This window comes from Ranitomeya imitator, chromosome 2, assembly GCF_032444005.1.
Source record: "Ranitomeya imitator isolate aRanImi1 chromosome 2, aRanImi1.pri, whole genome shotgun sequence".
NCBI lineage: Eukaryota > Metazoa > Chordata > Amphibia > Anura > Dendrobatidae > Ranitomeya > Ranitomeya imitator.
In genome coordinates, this window is record NC_091283.1 from 402,330,577 (window position 1) to 402,349,485 (window position 18,909).

The 18,909-nt window shown below is 45.0% G+C and overlaps 1 protein-coding gene across 1 annotated transcript in view; it reads left to right on the forward strand.

Annotated features, from left to right (window-relative positions):
- STX8 (syntaxin 8) overlaps positions 1-18,909 on the forward strand; it is a 289,427-nt gene that overhangs the window by 85,094 nt on the left and 185,424 nt on the right. The gene's annotated exons all lie outside the window — the stretch shown is intronic.

The window sequence follows — 18,909 nt, forward strand, 5'->3', positions numbered from 1 at the left end:
TGAGAACCGCGCTCTGACAAAACAAACACTAAAGAGAGGCAGAGAAGATTCAATAAACGCTCGTGGGGGCCCACAAGACCCCTCCGGCTAATAGACGATGCAAAGATGCCAGTGCGGGAAGGTTACCAAGCTGTGGTCGAAACGAGATAATCAGAATACATAAATAGTAAGTTGGCATCTGTATGTGACCCTAAATATCTGTGGGGTCCATACCATACATCTGTGCAACGTTGTGCGGCCATGTGCTAGAGCCAAGACATCGCTAGGACTCTACAGCGATACCGGTGTGAAATCCACCAGCAAATGGATTATTTGTTTCTGCTGGAAAATCTGGGATGAAACCACTTTTGTCGCGAAATTTGCTCCATCAAATAAGTAAAATTCATGGTGCGGATCTGTAACATGTCAAAGTGCAGAAATCCAAAGGACACCTTCCCATGAGGCGAAAATGCAGCTGATTATCTGCTACATATAAATGCTAACATAGTACATGAGATTTTATAAAATCCCATGGAAAATGACAAATTCATGAAATTTTCAATTTTTGCTATGGTCGTCCGCGTGAATTTTTCATCCTTTGCAATTCAAGGGGTGAAGTGTATTATGCATACCACTTTTCACATGTAAAGCGCCATGAAATAAATGGCGCTATAATAATAAATTATAATAATACAGCTCCTCCTTCACCTTCTTCACTACACATGTCATCGAGGTCCACCGTAAATGTGTTCTGGGGGAATGTTGATTTAGGGTTTTGCAGTAAATTCTCTTGCATTTTTCCAGTTGTTTGTGTCAAGGGTGAATTCGAATGTGGCGGAATCCGCTGTGGATTTTACTTGCGCAGGTAAAATCCGCAGAAGATTATAGTTCCGGGCAAGTGGGAGAGGTTTTACAGATCTCATTTACATGCTTTAAAAAGATATTTAGAATTGAGAGTCCTCAGTGGTTGATACCTTTTTAATGGCTAACTGAAAAGATGGTAACAAATTGCAAGCTTTCGAGACTACTCAGGCCTCTTCATCAGGCATAGACTAATACAAATTCTCAAGAATCACATATTTATGCACAACACAGCACAGAAATAATGTCATAGATAAGACAGGTGCTTTACATGCTTTAGACACTTTCCTTGTAGACTTGTGGTCATTTTGCCGGGAAGAAATCGGCAATGTAATGTCCATGTTGGGTTTGCTACTCTTATACTAAGGATTTGTGGAAACATCTGCAATTACATTTTTTCCACTAAGTGTGGATTTATCCTTCTTCTCCTGGACCAGTCTTCCTATTTTATTTTCTTTTGTTAAGTTTGGCTGATATGAGAGAAATATTTACACCCGATCTTCATTGAACTGTGGATTCTTTTCTCTCTTCTCCGAGATTCATTCTTTTTAAACTATGGCCTCCTTGAAAAACTTGGGTAAGAAATTAAACTAATTACGTTTCTCACCTTTCCACCTATGATTGCCGGGGGTCTATCCGCTGGGACGTCCACCATTCCCAAGTATGGGGTTCCCAAAGTCCCCGTGCTGGATCACCACTGATTAACGTGTAGGGGGTTGATGAGAAGTGATGGTGTTACTCTCCAGATTAGTGATGAGCGAACGTGCTCTATAAGGTGTTATCCCGCATGCTCGGGTGCTAACTGAGTGTCTTCAGGGCGCTCAAATAATATTTTTGTGTCCCTGCGCCTGTATGTCTCGCGGCAGTCTAAGAAACAGGCAATCCCTTCATGTATTGCGACTGTCAAACAGCCGTGAGACATGCAGCCGCGAGGACTGGGACATAATTTTCAAGCTTGCCAAAGTCAGTCGGTTAGCACACTCGCATAACACCTTATCCAAGCAGGTTCCCTCATCGATACTTCAGATGGAAAATATTATATATTTTCGTAAAGAGATAACCTTATAAACTTTTCCTTAAATTTTACTTTCGATCATATGCAAGAGATTAGACATGACCCTTTCCCACAGTGACGTGCGGTATTGAGTCATCCGACCTCCATCTTGTCCTCTGTCCCGCTCCCGTGACTCAGCCTTTCTGTTTATTAGAAGTGAGGCTTTGTGACTAACCGCTGCCCATAAATCGACCTTTACAGGGAAGCCGCCGTCCCCTCATTACCTTGATGGTAAAATTTCCTCTCTCCATAATCGCAAACACTACCATGTTCCCTTTTGTTGCTCTGCTCGTTCCGTGACACGCCACGATTTTATGGTCACCAGTAAATGTTTATACGATGATTGGGCACTGAGCGCTCACAACGTTCCAGAATAACTGGTCCCGGGAGCGTGCGGATGAGACAGATCCTCAGCCAGGGACAAAGAAACACTAAATAGATGAAAATAAATATGAGCAAAGGGATCGGTGAAAGTTTACAACTGTTTGTTTCAGTCCCATTAAACTTCATTCCCACTCACAATATTCACTGATCGGCCATAGTATTAATTCACCAGTGTAGATTGTCCTCGTGCTTCCAACACCGCTCTGACACCTAAAAGCAAGGACTGAAGAAGACCTCTTAAGATGTCCGGTGGTATCTGGCACTAAGATATTTTCAGCACGCCCTGGCCTTTACGACGTGCAATGCTCATAATCTTCATTCTAGTTCATGCCTAAGTTGTTGGATGGGTTTGAGGTCCGGGCTCTGTGCCGCTGGTCATGTTCTTCTACCAAACCCCCCCCCCAACCATGTCTGTATGGGCGCAGTCCTAGGCAACAGAAACTACCCCAAACTGTTCCCACAAAGATGGAAGTTACCATTGTCCATCCACATTGTCTTGTTCTGAAGGATTAGGGTCTTCGTTTACTGAAACTAAAGGGTCGCGTCTGTATCCAGCAATTCAGCCAATAACATTATGCTCCTCCACCAGATTGTACAGTGGACACAAAACAGTCAGGCAGGTAACGTTCTCCTGGCATAAACCAAACCCAGAGTCATTCCTTAGGCACCGGAGAAGTGCACAGAACATGTCTTCTCAAGAGTCCAGTGGTGGCAGCTTTACACCACTCCATATGACTCTCGGCATTGTGCTTGGTGATGTAAGGCTGCATGCAGCTGCTTGGCCATGAAGCTCCCAGCAGGGGCGCACTGTTTGTGCTGATTGTAATACCAGAGGAGGTCTGGACTCTGTAGTATTGGGGTCAGCAGAGTGTTGGTGACTTTTCTGTCCGCTGCTCCTCAGCACTCGGCCCCCCGCTCTGTAACATTGTGAGGTCTCCACTTTGTGGCTGAGTTGCATCGGTTCCTTCCACTTCTCAATAATATCACTCACAATTGATGGGGGAAGATTTGAGGGAATAAATGTCATGAATGGACTTGTTCCCCCGGTTGTTCCTATTACTGGACTGCTCTGGTATCAGCGAGTTCTGCACCACCAGCCGTTCTGTCACATGTTAGTAAAGGCATACAGCATGGGGGGGGGGGGGGCGCAGAGGTTTATACACCGGTGGGTGCAGGGGCTGGAAATTATACGCAGGGGCTCAGATGTTCTACAGCGGGAGCGACGGAGCTGAATGTTGGACTGGTTGATCAACCTATTGGCGTGTCCTTGGAGGACGACCTTTTGTCTCCTGTTGCTCCATTGAGTTCAATGAGAAAAATGTAGTTCTTTACGCCCTTTGAGGTGCCGCTGCAGGAAAGTGAAACCTTTCCTGCCAGGTTTTCTCACAGATTGCATCCATCAGACAACCTGGTGATGAGCTCATTATGGTGTCTTCTTTTTTTCAGGGAAAGATTGTAGGTTTTAATTAATCTGGGGAGAGTTCGTGTTCTCTACGGCTCATTTATGCCGCTCCGTGAATTGACTAGTCTGCTTTTTGTAGACTATAAAACCTGGGTCCCAGACAAGCCGTGCGGCCCTCTTCACCCGCTGTCTATTTCACAACAATTTTACTCTTGGCAGAACTTCTTTGCGGCTCCTCGGGACCGAAAAACAAGTCAACCAGCGGTAAAGGTCGCAGTAGACGCGCCCAAGGAGTGCGGGAATCGACTCGTATAACGACAGGGGCAGAGAAGGTTCAGGCTATGGAGAAAATGGCATAGTCGAAGAAGAATGTCTGGCTCTGGGTCGTGACGATTTGCAGCCACGCAAAAGGAAGAAGGGATTATTTGCAGATTGGGACGCGGTTTATAGGTTCAGAGATGAGAACGGTCGCGATGACGTCTCGGTGGCTTGTCGTGCGGGGTCACAGCGATGCTCTTAAAATTCCTCAGGCTCCCAATAACTGTGAAATTTTCGGGCGGGTCGGCGAGATAAACGCGTGCTGTACGTACTTCATTCACAGACCTTGCATGCCTCCAGCACTAATAAGGTTGCCACTTGGCTTTGCATTAGACGGAGGAATCCGCCAGCTAGACTTGCCACCTGGCTCGGCATTACCAGAGCAGATCCAGCATGTCAAAGTTTCACATCTGGACGGGAACATTTTTAAAGGTTTTTCTATCAGGCAGGCCTCGGTTCTGCGTCTCTCATTACTTGCTGAGGTTCCCCTTGAGAAAGTCTGGTTGTCGTTGGGACAGAATTAAAGAAAATAGAAAAAAAAAAGAAAAGCAGAAGAAGGAAGGAGTGAGCAGCCATGTTTTTTTTTTTTTTACAGTCCTTTCATTTCTAACATCATGAAATGATTGGACAGGTCACTGCCGCCACAAAATCTGTGCACCCTTCTGCTGAAATACTTTGTGTTGCTGGGGATGGCACTTCAGAATTCAAGGATTATTTGCAAAATCGCAAATTATTACCTATCTGATGCTATGAGCTGAAGATCGGGGGGTTCAGGTCATGAGACACAACACAGATCGCTCAATAGACCCCCGAACAGTGCGCAGCTCAGCATATAGGAGCGCACAGAAAGTGTGCAAAGTATAGGGTACGGCTCTGTCGCCATGCTTTCTATTAAATGCATACCCACTCTGTGCGGGGCTCTCGGGCTTGACCTACAGATTGGTGGGGGCGCAAGTCGTGGGACCCTACATAAATAACTCAAGGGCCTCCTAAAAAATTGTGCAGCTCAGTAGATAGGCGCACATAGCCTTACACTCTATGCAGGTAAGTCACCTCCTTACACGTTCAGAGGATGGGTCAGGTTACCACCAAAACCATTACTTGATTGACCAATGTCTTTGAAAGAGCAGATCTGGCCAATTGACTCTAAGGGTACCGTCACATTAAGCGACGCTGCAGCGATATAGACAACGATGCCGATCGCTGCAGCGTCGCTGTTTAGTCGTTGTGAGGTCGCTGGAGAGCTGTCACACAGACAGCTCTCCAGCGACCAACGATGCCGAAGTCCCCGGGTAACCAGGGTAAACATCGGGTTACTAAGCGCAGGGCCGCGCTTAGTAACCCGATATTTACCCTGGTTACCTAAAAAAACAAACAAAAACAAAAAACACTACATACTTACATTCCGGTGTCTGTCGCGTCCCTCGCCGTCAGCTTCCCGCACTGACTGTGAGGGCTGGCCGTAAAGCAGAGCACAGCGGTGACGTCACCGCTGTGCTTTACGGCCAGCGCTCAGTCAGTGCGGGAAGCTGACTGCGAGGGACGCGACAGACACCGGAATGTAAGTATGTAGTGTTTGTTTTTTTTACATTTACACTGGTAACCAGGGTAAACATCGGGTTACTAAGCGCGGCCCTGCGCTTAGTAACCCGATGTTTACCCTGGTTACCAGTGAAGACATCGCTGGATCGGCGTCACACACGCCGATTCAGCGATGTCAGCGGGTGATCCAGCGACGAAATAAGGTGCTGACCTTCTAGCTCCGACCAGCGATGTCACAGCAGGATCCTGGTCGCTGCTGCGTGTCAAACACAACGATATCGCTATCCAGGACGCTGCAACGTCACGGATCGCTATCGTTATCGTTGTTAAGTTGTTCAGTGTGAAGGTACCTTAAGATCCCTATGTGATCGGTGAGGGTACAACTTCCAGAACCCCACTGGTTTAGGTTTAATGCTTCTGCCTTTCCACTGTAATTCCAAGTATCCAGAGGTCGCTACATCATGGACATATTCAAGTTTGAGACCTCCGATGTGGAGGGAAGCGAGTGTAGAGATAAACCAGAACTTATACCCTGTCGGATCATGAAGTGATGATTTTTTCTCATGATGTGCCCTGATTTATAAGATAGAATACCTATTTAAGAGATGTGGTGTCATCACCACTTGACTCAATGAGCCGGACATCCTTTAGATTTCAGCTCTTGCAGCTAAATGTATAACCCCACTGGACACAAACGTGACAAAACACTTCTCAACAAACCACTAAAGTAGAACTTATGAAGCCCAACGTTTTGTTGCTCGGTACTGAAAGTCTTCTTTAGTGTTTTGTGGAGAATATAAAATGTCACATAAGATCAGGGTTCATCACCAATGACATGTGGAAATACGTAGGTGCTGGTAGCAGGAATTATGTTCTGTTTATATGTTTGCCGTTGCTATGCTTAATCATCCTTTAATCATATATCGCCCAGCCGTCCCAATAGTCTGCAGTGTTTTGGGGAATTTTTCCCATATTGCCCATTATAGTCTGATTGCATGATCTAGATGTAACCTGCGACATATCACAGCAAGGTTCATAGGAAAAGTGTAGAAAATTCATCTAAATGGACCTAAAACGTGACAGACGTGACCATTCAGATTAACTGCTACATGGTGAATTTACCTCCAGAATAGTAACTGCACCAGCAGAATAGTGAGTGCAGCTCTGGAGTATAATACAGGATGTAACTCAGGATCAGTACAGGATAAGTAATGTAATGTATGTACACAGTGACTGCATCAGCAGAATTGAGAGTGCAGCTCTGGTGTATAATACAGGATGTAACTCGGGATCAGTACAGGATCAGTAATGTATGTACACAGTGACTGCACCAGCAGAATAGTGAGTGCAGCTCTGGAGTATAATGCAGGATGTAACTTAGGATCAGTAGAAAATCAGTAATGTAATGTATGTACACAGTGACTGCACCAGCAGAATAGTGAGTGCAGCTCTGGGGTATAGTACAGGATGTAACTCAGGATCAGTACAGGATAAGTAATGTAATGTATGTACACAGTGACTGCACCAGCAGAATAGTGAGTGCAGCTCTGGTGTATAATACAGGATGTAACTCAGGATCAGTACAGGATCAGTAATGTATGCACACAGTGACTGCACCAGCAGAATAGTGGGTGCAGCTCTGGGGTATAATAAACGATATAACTCGGGATCAGTACAGGATCAGTAATGTATGTACACAGTGACTGCACCAGCAGAATAGTGAGTGCAGCTCTGGGGTATAATACAGGATGTAACTCAGGATCAGTACAGGATAAGTAATGTAATGTATGTACACAGTGACTGCACCAACAGAATAGTGAGTGCAGCTCTGGAGTATAATGCAGGATGCAACTCAGGATCAGTACAGGATAAGTAATGTAATGTATGTACACTGTGACTGCACCAGCAGAATAGTGAGTGCAGCTCTGGAGTATAATGCAGGATGCAACTCAGGATCAGTACAGGATAAGTAATGTAATGTATGTACACAGTGACTGCACCAGCAGAATAGTGAGTGCAGCTCTGGAGTATAATACAGGATGTAACTCAGGATCAGTACAGGATAAGTAATGTATTTACACAGTGACTGCACCAGCAGAATACACTGCGTGCAGAATTATTAGGCAAGTTGTATTTTAGAGGATTATTTTTATTATTGATCAACAACTATGTTCTCAATCAACCCAAAAGACTCGTAAATATCAAAGCTTAATATTTTTGGAAGTTGGAGTGGGGTTGTTTTAGATTTGGCTATCTTAGGAGGATATCTGTCTGTGCAGGTAACTACTACAGTGCATAATTATTAGACAACTTAATAAAAACCAAATATATTCCCATCTCACTTGTTTTTTTTCACTAGGTAAACCAATATAACTGCACAAAATTTAGAAATAAACATTTCTAACATGCAAAAACAAAACCCAAAAAAATTAGTGCCCAATATAGCCACCTTTCTTTATGATGACACTCAGCAGCCTTCCATCCATAGATTCTGTCAGTTGCTTGATCTGTTTACGATCAACATTACGTGCAGCAGCCACCACAGCCTCCCAGACACTGTTCCGAGAGGTGGACTGTTTTCCCTCCCTGTAGATCTCACATTTTCTGAGGGACCACAGGTTCTCTATGAGGTTCAGATCAGGTGAACAAGGGGGCCATGTCATTATTTTCTCCTCTTTGAGACCTTTACTGGCCAGCCACACTGTGGAGTAGTTGGAGGCATGTGATGGAGCATTGTCCTGCATGAAAATCATGTTTTTCTTGAACGATACCGACTTCTTCCTGTACCACTGCTTGAAGAAGTTGTCTTCCAGAAACGGGCAGTAGGTCTGGGAGTTTAGCTTCACTCCATCCTCAACCCGAAAAGATCCCACAAGTTCATCTTTGATGATACCAGCCCCTACCAGTCCCCCACCTCCACCTTGCTGGTGTCTGAGTCGGAGTGAAGCTCTCTGCCCTTTACTGATCCAGCCTCTGGCCCATCCATCTGGCCCATCAAGAGTCACTCTCATTTCATTAGTCCATAAAACCTTTGAAAAGTCAGTCTTAAGATATTTCTTGGCCCAGTCTTGACGTTTTATCTTGCGCTTCTTGTTCAAAGGTGTTTATTTTTCAGCCTTCCTTACCTTGGCCATGTCCCTGAGTATTGCACACCTTGTGCTTTTTGATACTCCAGTAACGTTGCAGTTCTGAAATATGGCAACACTGGTGGCAAATGGCATCTTGGCAGCTTCACGCTTGATTTTCCTCAATTCATGGGCAGTTATTTTGCACCTTTTTTGATTAACGTGCTTCTTGCGAACCTGTTGGCTATTTGCCATGAAATGCTTGATTGTCCGGTGATCACGCTTCAAAAGTTTGGCAATTTCAAGACTGCTGCATCCCTCTGCAAGACATCTCACAATTGTGGACTTTTCAGAGCCCGTCAAATCTCTCTTCTGACCCATTTTGCCAAAGGAGAGGAAGTTGCCTAATAATTAAGCACACCTTATATAGGGTTTTGATGTCATTAGACAACACCCCTCCTCATTACAGAGATGCACATCACCAGATTTACTTAATTGGTAGTTGGCTCTCAAGCCTGAACAGCTTGGAGTAGGAAAACATGTATAAAAAGTATCCAGTGATCAAAATACAACTTGCCTAATAATTCTGCACACAGTGTAGTGAGTGCAGCTCTGGATTATAATACAGGATATAACTCCGGATCAGTGCAGGATAAGTAATGTAATGTATGTACACAGTGACTGCACCAGCAGGATAGTGAGTGCAGCTCTGGAGTATAATACAGGATGTAACTCAGGATCAGTACAGGATCAGTAATGTAATGTATGTACACAGTGACTGCACCAGCAGAATAGTGAGTGCAGCTCTGGAGTATAATACAGGATGTAACTCAGGATTAGTACAGGATCAGTAATGTAATGTATGTACACAGTGACTGCACCAGCAGAATAGTGAGGGCAGCTCTGCAGTATAATAGAGGAGGTAGCTCTGGATCTGCACAGGATAAGTAGTGTATGTACACAGTGACTGCACCAGCAGAATAGTGGGGGCAGCTCTGCAGTATAATAGAGGAGGTAGCTCTGGATCTGCACAGGATAAGTAGTGTATGTACACAGTGACTGCACCAGCAGAATAGTGAGGGCAGCTCTGCAGTATAATAGAGGAGGTAGCTCTGGATCTGCACAGGATAAGTAATGTAACGTATGTACACAGTGACTGCACCAGCAGAATAGTGAGTGCAGCTCTGGAGTATAATACAGGATGGAACTCAGGATCAGTACAGGATAAGTAATGTAATGTATGTACACAGTGACTGCACCAGCAGAATAGTGAGGGCAGCTCTGCAGTATAATAGAGGAGGTAGCTTTGGATCTGCACAGGATAAGTAGTGTATGTACACATGTAAAGGGTTGTTTTTCTTATCTTCATAAATGAGTGTGGTCTGATAGTGGTTGCAAATTCAAGCAATTTTGCAAGTTACTGCTTATTACAATTTTTAGCCGCTCTTGACACTTTTCTTTAAAGCTAGTTTCCTTGAAGACCGGCTACCACTGGAAGACAGGATAGCTGTAGCCCCTGTTACACCCTTATCTCGGCCAGTTTCAGCGCAGTACTTACAAGCTAGACAGCAGCGGTGGTCGGTGTCCTAGACAACAAGCTCTAAACAAGATGAAAATGTTAATATCTCAGGAAAAGCGACACATTTTAATAAACAGTAAATTGCAAAGTTGCTTGTTTTTATAAGCGCAATTCAAAAATATTATCTATGAAGATGGGAGGATAACCCTTTAATCGTTTTATCTGGGGCATATGTACATTTATACACTTAAATGATCTTCAAAAGTGAACATACGCTTTAAATTTGGAATATAATGGAAATAATTCTTCATTGTGATGGCTTTATGAAGTACAATGGCGAAGAGATGAATTCCAAACCCCATAAGATGATTATAACCGCACCTTCCATCTTTGACTTTTTCTTTTTTTTGTAAGGTTTTTATTTATTTGCACAAGGTTTGCTTTATTAAAGCTCATGTCCCCAAGAATTGATGTTTCCACTTTAGTTTTACTATTATCCAGCTGTCTCTGCATACTTTGCCAAAAGAGGTGCACAAGGAATGATTTGCTTTCTCCTCGGCAAAACCTCTCAAAATAATTCTTCTGTAGGGTTTAGTCGCAGTGATCCAGCATTTTTTATGCCACAATTTTTTACATTACTGCAAAATGTGTTGTTTTTTTTTAAACAATTTTTTAAGCTCACACGGAAAAAATGCGATTTGTCTGCACTACGTGAATAAACTGATAATTAAGAGGCTTTGTTTTATTCATTTATAGCAGTTTTCTATGGTTTTTCAATTACATATACAACTTACCCTAGTTTTTAGCAAAAAAAAAAATCTGGTTGAGAGGTGATAAAAAGTGCAAAAGCTGTAACCAACGCCTCAACTGCAGATTGCCTATTGTAACCGTGGTTGGAGCAAGCAGCCCCTTACACTTAGGACTGTCTGTGTACTGTGAGAGTATGGATTCTTTATGACAAAGACTATAGATTCTTTCCTTTACGAGCAGTGAGTCTGGATTCTTTACTGTACAAACAGTGAGTCTGGATTCTTTACTGTACAAACAGTGAGTCTGGATTCTTTACTGTACGAGCAGTGAGCCTGTGCATTCTTTACTGTACAAGCAGTGAGTCTGGATTCTTTACTGTACGAGCTTTTAGCCTGTGGATTCCTTACTGTACTTAGTGAGCCTGTGGATTCTTTACTGTATGAGCAGTGAGCCTGTGCATTCTTTACTGTACTAGCAGAGCGCCTGTGGATTCTTTACGGTACTAGCAGTGAGCCTGTGGATTCTTTACGGTACTAGCAGTGAGCCTGTGGATTCTTTACAGTACGAGCCGTGAGCCTCTGGATTCTTTACGGTACGAGCAGTGAGCCTGTGGCTTCTTTACTGTACGAGCAGTGAGCCTGTGGATTCTTTACTGAACAAGCAGTGAGCCTGTGGATTCTTGGCTGTACGAGCAGTGAGTCTGTGGATTCTTTACTAGCAGTGAGCCTGTGGATTCTTTACTGTACTAGCAGTGAGCCTGTGGATTCTTTACTGTATGAGCAGTGAGCCTGTGGTTTCTTTACTTTGAGTAGTGAACCTGTGGATTCTTTACCGTAAGAGCTATGAGCCTGTGGATTCTTTACTGTTCGAGCAGTGAGCTTGTGGTTTCTTTACTGTACGAGCAGTGAGCCTGTGGATTCTTTACGGTACTAGCAGTGAGCCTGTGGATTCTTTACGGTACGAGCAGTGAGCCTGTGGATTCTTTACTGTACTAGCAGTGAGCCTGTGGATTCTTTATGATACGAGCAGTGAGCCTGTGGATTCTTTACTAGCAGTGTGTCTGTGGATTCTTTACTGTACTAGCAGTGAGCCTGTTGATTCTTTACTGTACTAGCAGTGAGCCTGTGGATTCTTTACTGTATGAGCAGTGAGCCTGTGGATTCTTTACTGTATGAGCAGTGAGCCTGTGGATTTTTTGCTGTACGAGCAGTGAACCTGTGTATTCTTTACTAGCAGTGAGCCTGTGGATTCTTTACTGTACTAGCAGTGAGCCTGTGGAATCTTCACTGTACTAGCAGTGAGCCTGTGGATTCTTTACTGTACTAGCAGTGAGCCTGTGGATTCTTTACTAGCAGTGAGCCTGTGGATTCTTTACTGTACTAGCAGTGAGCCTGTGGATTCTTTACTGTACTAGCAGTGAACCTGTGTATTCTTTACTAGCAGTGAGCCTGTGCATTTTTTACTATACTAGCAGTGAGCCTGTGGATTCTTTACTGTATGAGCAGTGAACCTGTGGATTTTTTACTGTACGAGCTGTGAGCCTGTGGATTCTTTACTGTACGAGCAGTGAAACTATGGATTCCTTATTATACAAGCAGTGAGACTATGGCAGTTTCTGTCAGGCAATGTTGTCGAACAGCCAGAAGACTTGCAGCCTTGGGCACTGGAACACATTTTTCGAGCACATTGAAGACCCTTGTTTAGCACCTGAGCATCCTCCGAGAACACCTTATCCCAACATGTTCGCTGATCACTACTGGAGACTAAACCCATATTTTTTTTAATCTATTACAACTGAATGCGGAGTGTTTCTAGTCCTTTGTTTCCCTACTATTCCAGTTCACAGTCATTGTTTCTGGAGCCCTTGTATCATGGAACACTGCGACTTGGCATCCTCCTAATATCCTTTTGTATTTTTTTCCAATCTCCAGCATCACCCGTTAAATGCCCTTTTTTCTGAGAACACTCTGAGAACAATACAATGACATAGTGATACGATCCTGTCCTTGGCACTGGCTTGGTGCAGCTCCTTATTACCTGGCACGGCGGAATCCCAGGAGACGGGCGCGCGGCGAGGAGCTCGAGTAAGCCGCGGAGAAAGGAGAGCTGACCTTTTTAATTTCATAATACAACATACAAGTTGGAAAGCCGCGGCGGGGACAATGGGCCGCTCCATCTAATGCGGCTGAAAATAGCAGATTTTGTTCCGTTGACAGCTCTCGTATTGAGGATTAGGCTCCAACTGATGCATTTTTAATAGACCCACGGGTTGCCTTTCTGAACTTGGAGGAGTCCTTCCGGGCTGTTATTTCTCCCTCGCTGTGTGGCGGGATGGCAATTGGATTATATATGTACAGATCACAGATGCTTGCCAATAAAAAATTAGCAGCACTAATTGAACAAGCCTGGGGAGGAGGATTACGGCTGGTAAATACCGTTTCCTTACAGAGTAGGATGATAAAGTAGTGATGTCACAGCCCTGTGACGGCTCTGATTATGACATCATTGATCGCTCTGCCCTGGGAATTATTTAGCAATGTCAAAGCTTTTCAGCATGTGTGACCCTAAAGCTGGACCATATGGAAAAGCAGAGAAACTGCATTAAGGCAGATGATGTATGGTCCTCCGCCGTGCCTAACGCGACGTCTAGCAGGAGGAGTAGGCGGGAAGGACTTGTGAGAGCTATTTATGCTCTTTACCAATGGATTTGTCAAGCTGTTTAATAGTCCCCATCTCATGGTGCCAGGGAAGAAGTGATATATTTACTCAGCACATGGGCTGAAAACGGAGTTCTGATTGTTATATTAGTTTAGTTGCTAATATCCAGGCACCCAGATACTAGGTGATGAGTGTACGATAATGACACTGACACTTGGGGTACAGAATAATGGCACTGACACTTGGGGTGCAGGATAGTAACACTGATACTTGGGGTACCGGATAATGACACTGACACTTGGGCTACAGGGTAATGACACTGACACTTGGGCTACAGGATAATGACACTGACACTTGGGGTACAGGATAATGACACTGACACTTGGGGTACAGGATAATGACACTGACACTTGGGGTACAGGATAATGACACTGACACTTGGGGCACAGGATAATGACACTGACACTTGGGGTACAGGATGATGACACTGACACTTGGGGTACAGGATAATGACGCTGACACTTGGGGTACAGGATAATGGCACTGACACTTGGGGTGCAGGATAGTAACACTGACACTTAGGGTGCAGGATAGTAACACTGACATTGGGGTACACAATAATGACGCTGACACTTTGGGTACAGGATATTGACACTGACACTTGGGGTACAGGATTAATGCACTGACACTTAGGGTACAGGATAATGACGCTGACACTTGGGGTACATGATAATGACGGACACTTGGGGTACAGGATAATGATACTGACACTTGGGGTACAGGATAATGATACTGACACTTGGGGTACAGGATAATGACACTGACACTTGGGGCACTGGATAATGACGCTGACACTCTGGGTACAGAATTATGGCACTGACACTTGGGGTGCAGGATAGTAGCACTGATACTTGGGGTCCTGGCTAATGGCACTGACACTTGGTGTACAGGATTATGGCACTGACACTTGAGGTATAGGATAATGACGGACACTTGGGGCACTGGATAATGACGCTGACACTCTGGGTACAGAATTATGGCACTGACACTTGGGGTGCAGGATAGTAGCACTGATACTTGGGGTCCTGGCTAATGGCACTGACACTTGGGGTACAGGATAATGCCATTGACACTTGGGGTACAGGATAATGACACTGACACTTGCGGTACAGGATAATGGCGCTGACACTTGGGGTACAGGATAATGACACTGACACTTGCAGTACAGGATAATGACGCTGACACTTGGGGTACATGATAATGACGGACACTTGGGGTACAGGATAATGATACTGACACTTGGGGTACAGGATAATGACGGACACTTGGGGTACAGGATAATGATACTGACACTTGGGGTACAGGATAATGACGCTGACACTTGGGGTACATGATAATGACGGACACTTGGGGTACAGGATAATGATACTGACACTTGGGGTACAGGATAATGACGCTGACACTTGGGGTACAGGATAATGACGCTGACACTTGGGGTACAGGATAATGACACTGACACTTGGGGTACAGGATAATGACGCTGACACTTGGGGTACAGGATAATGACGCTGACACTTGGGGTACAGGATAATGACACTGACACTTGGGGCACAGGATAATGACACTGACACTTGGGGTACAGGATAATGGCACTGACACTTGGGGTACCAGATAATGACACTGACACTTGGGATACGGGATAATGATGGACACTTGGGGTACTGGATAATGGTGCTGACACTTGGGGTACAGGATAATGATGCTGACACTTGAGGTAGAGGATAATGGCACTGACACTTGGGGTACAGGAAAATGGCACTGACACTTGGGGTACAGGGTTATGACACTGACACTTGGGGTACAGGATGATGGCACTGACACTTGGGGTACAGGATAATGACGCTGACACTTGGGGTACAGGATGATGGCACTGACACTTGGGGTGCAGGATAGTAACACTGACACTTGGGGTACAGGAAAATGGCACTGACACATGGGGTACAGGATAATGATGCTGAAACTTGGGGTTCAGGATAATGACGGACACTTGGGGTACAGGATTATGGCACTGACACTTGGGGTACACGATAATGACGGATACTTGGGGTACAGGGTAATGACACTGACACTTGGGACACAGGATTATGGCACTAATACTTGGGGTACAGGATAATGACGCTGACACTTGGGGTACAGGATAATGACTCTGACACTTGGGATACGGGATAATGACGGACACTTGGGGTAGCGGATAATGGTGCTGACACTTGGGGTGCAGGTTAGTAACACTGACACTTGGGGTACTGGATAATGACGCTGAAACTTGGGGTACATGATAATGATGCTGACACTTGGGGTACATGATAATGACGCTGACACTTGGGGTGCAGGATAATGACGCTGACACTTGGGGTACAGGATAATGGCACTGACACTTGGGGTAGCGGATAATGGTGCTGACACTTGGGGTGCAGGTTAGTAACACTGACACTTGGGGTACTGGGTAATGACGCTGAAACTTGGGGTACATGATAATGGCACTGACACTTGGGGTACAGGATAATGACGCTGACACTTGGGGTACAGGATAATGACGCTGACACTTGGGGTACAGGATAATGGCACTGACACTTGGGGTACAGGATAATGACGCTGACACTTGGGGTACAGGATAATGACGCTGACACTTGGGGTACAGGATAATGGCGCTGACACTTGGGGTACAGGATAATGACGCTGACACTTGGGGTACAGGATAATGACGCTGACACTTGGGGTACAGGATAATGACGCTGACACTTGGGGTACAGGATAATGACGCTGACACTTGGGGTACATGATAATGTCGCTGACACTTGGGGTACAGGATAATGACGCTGACACTTGGGGTGCAGGATAATGGCACTGACACTTGGGGTACAGGATGACACTGACACTTGGGGTACAGGATAATGGCGCTGACACTTGGGGTACAGGATAATGGCACTGACACTTGGGGTGCAGGATAATGACACTGACACTTCGGGGTACAGGATAATGACGCTGACACTTGGGGTGCAGGATAATGACACTGACACTTGGGGTGCAGGATAATGGCGCTGACACTTGGGGTACAGGATAATGACGCTGACACTTGGGGTACAGGATAATGACGCTGACACTTCGGGTACAGGATAATGACACTGACACTTGGGGTGCAGGATAATGGCGCTGACACTTGGGGTGCAGGATAATGGCGCTGACACTTCGGGTGCAGGATAATGGCACTGACTGTAGTCTTAACTAGAGTACTTGACTAATACTTCTGTAGTGAGGGGTCCCGGTTGTGGCCCCTTCCTCTGTCCTTCTTGGTCACAGTCCTAAAATCTGTCGCGCTCGTCTTCTAACCGATTATTTCTTCCCACAGACTAAATTTCTGGGAACATTTTGGAATATTTCTGAGTTTTATAGGGGTCCTTTCTGAACATTAATCTGCACTAACCAGTCCTGCGCTACACACAATTTTTTTGGCCAACTCCATATGACCTGTACGCAGATCTTTTAATGAGATTTTAATTAGAAAGTTTTTATTAGACCCATAAATATGGGATAAATCACTGGTATATTGTAAATCCCACGTGTAGAAAAGGGGTCAGTCTCACTGTAACCACAAGAACGTTTCCTCAGGAAGGAGAATAGGTCGGGGATTTATGCTACTTTATTAGCGGCTCACAACTTTAATATTTTACAAGTTTGCTCAGAAGTTCAGTGTCAGCTGAAGCAAATGCTCTGTATCCTATGCTCGCAGACACCTTGCGGCCTTTAATGAAAGCTTGGATTTGCCACCATCATATTTTCTTCCCCACCGGTTGCTCGTAAACATCACCTGACAGCCCCAAACTCGTAACTTTTTGTGTGTGGGTCTCTCTGTGGGACAAAAATTGAGGAAGCTGTTGAATGATTTTGGAAGTGTTTTCCAACAAGAATATTAATTACAGTAGTATCCTCACATTATCTATGACCTTTATTTTTCTTTTTTTTGTTCATTTTCTGCTATATGGACATTTTAGGGGTCTAGCCGCTTGGAGCCCCCACGATCATAGAAATGAGACATAAAGTAATTTTTTATGGATGGAGCAGTAGTTAGCATGTGCGTCCACCATTCCATTCACTGTCTATAGGACTGGTGGTCACACATATTAAGGGAATCATTGGGGTCTCCGCAGTCGGACCCTCTGCGGTCAAACATTTATCCCATGGATAAGTGATACAATTTGTCCCATAACCAACATTTATATAAAATAGATTGACAGCCACTCTGCCTCATGCTCTTGTCATACATGGAAGTGTTCTCACCGAGGCTAGTGATTGGCTGCAGTGGTTTCGTGAATGATGGACGGGATGCTATTTTTCCACTTTTCCAGAACAGCGGGAGACTTCAGGGCTAAGTAACACTTCCGGTCACACTATTCACTTGCAGGTTGGGGAGTGGGGAGTAAGCGCTGCTGCCCAACACCTTTACTTGCTTTACCTTTACTCCAGTGGCTACAAAATGTCTAATTTATGTTAAGATCCAATCCTTTTCTTACCGGACATCTTGCGTCCATCAATCAAGATCGGTCTTGAGGCTACGTTGAAGCTTCCCTTCTATTCTTCTGACTCATGCATTCACAGCGGGATCAATCCAAATTTGATCAACTTGTAGTCAATTATTGATCTCTACGTTTAGATGACATGTTACTTATTAATTAACAGCTTGATCTTGAGCCACGGCAAACTTGATGGATGAACACTCTGTAGGAAGATCGATCTCGTGCAAGCCTAGATAGGTCCACCAGAGTCTTCTCTGCTGTTGTCTTGGTTGTATCATCAGGTTGCTGGTCTTCCTCTTCGCCTAGTTTCTTCTTTTCTTCCGACCATGATGTCCTTCTCCAGTGATTACTCTCTTCGTATGATGTATCCAAAGTAGACAATTCCTAGCTTGGTGATCTTTGTGTTCCAAAATTGATTTGTTCGTTCTTTTTGCCATCCATGGTATTGATAACATGCTTCTCCAGCACCACATTTCGAAGATGTCACTGTCACGCCGCTCCCTCATACTTACCTTCCTTCGGCATCCCGGCTTCTCTGTGAAACCGGAGCGCGCCGCTTGGCATCCTCACTTCCGGTCTCGTGGCTGGCTCCGGGGTCTCCTCACATGCGCACCTCGCAGTTTAGACCGCTGCCGCGCACCTCTGGTTCCTTATGCTGCCGGAGGCCCCTGACCCGGTAGTCTTGCGGTAGGTACCGGGTATATCAGGCAGCCTCTTCCTGTAGGAGGTGCCTGATTATAACTTGTGCTTCCTAGTGATTTGGGCCTTGTATGTTTCTCTATGTCCCCATGTCTTCTGATTCCCTG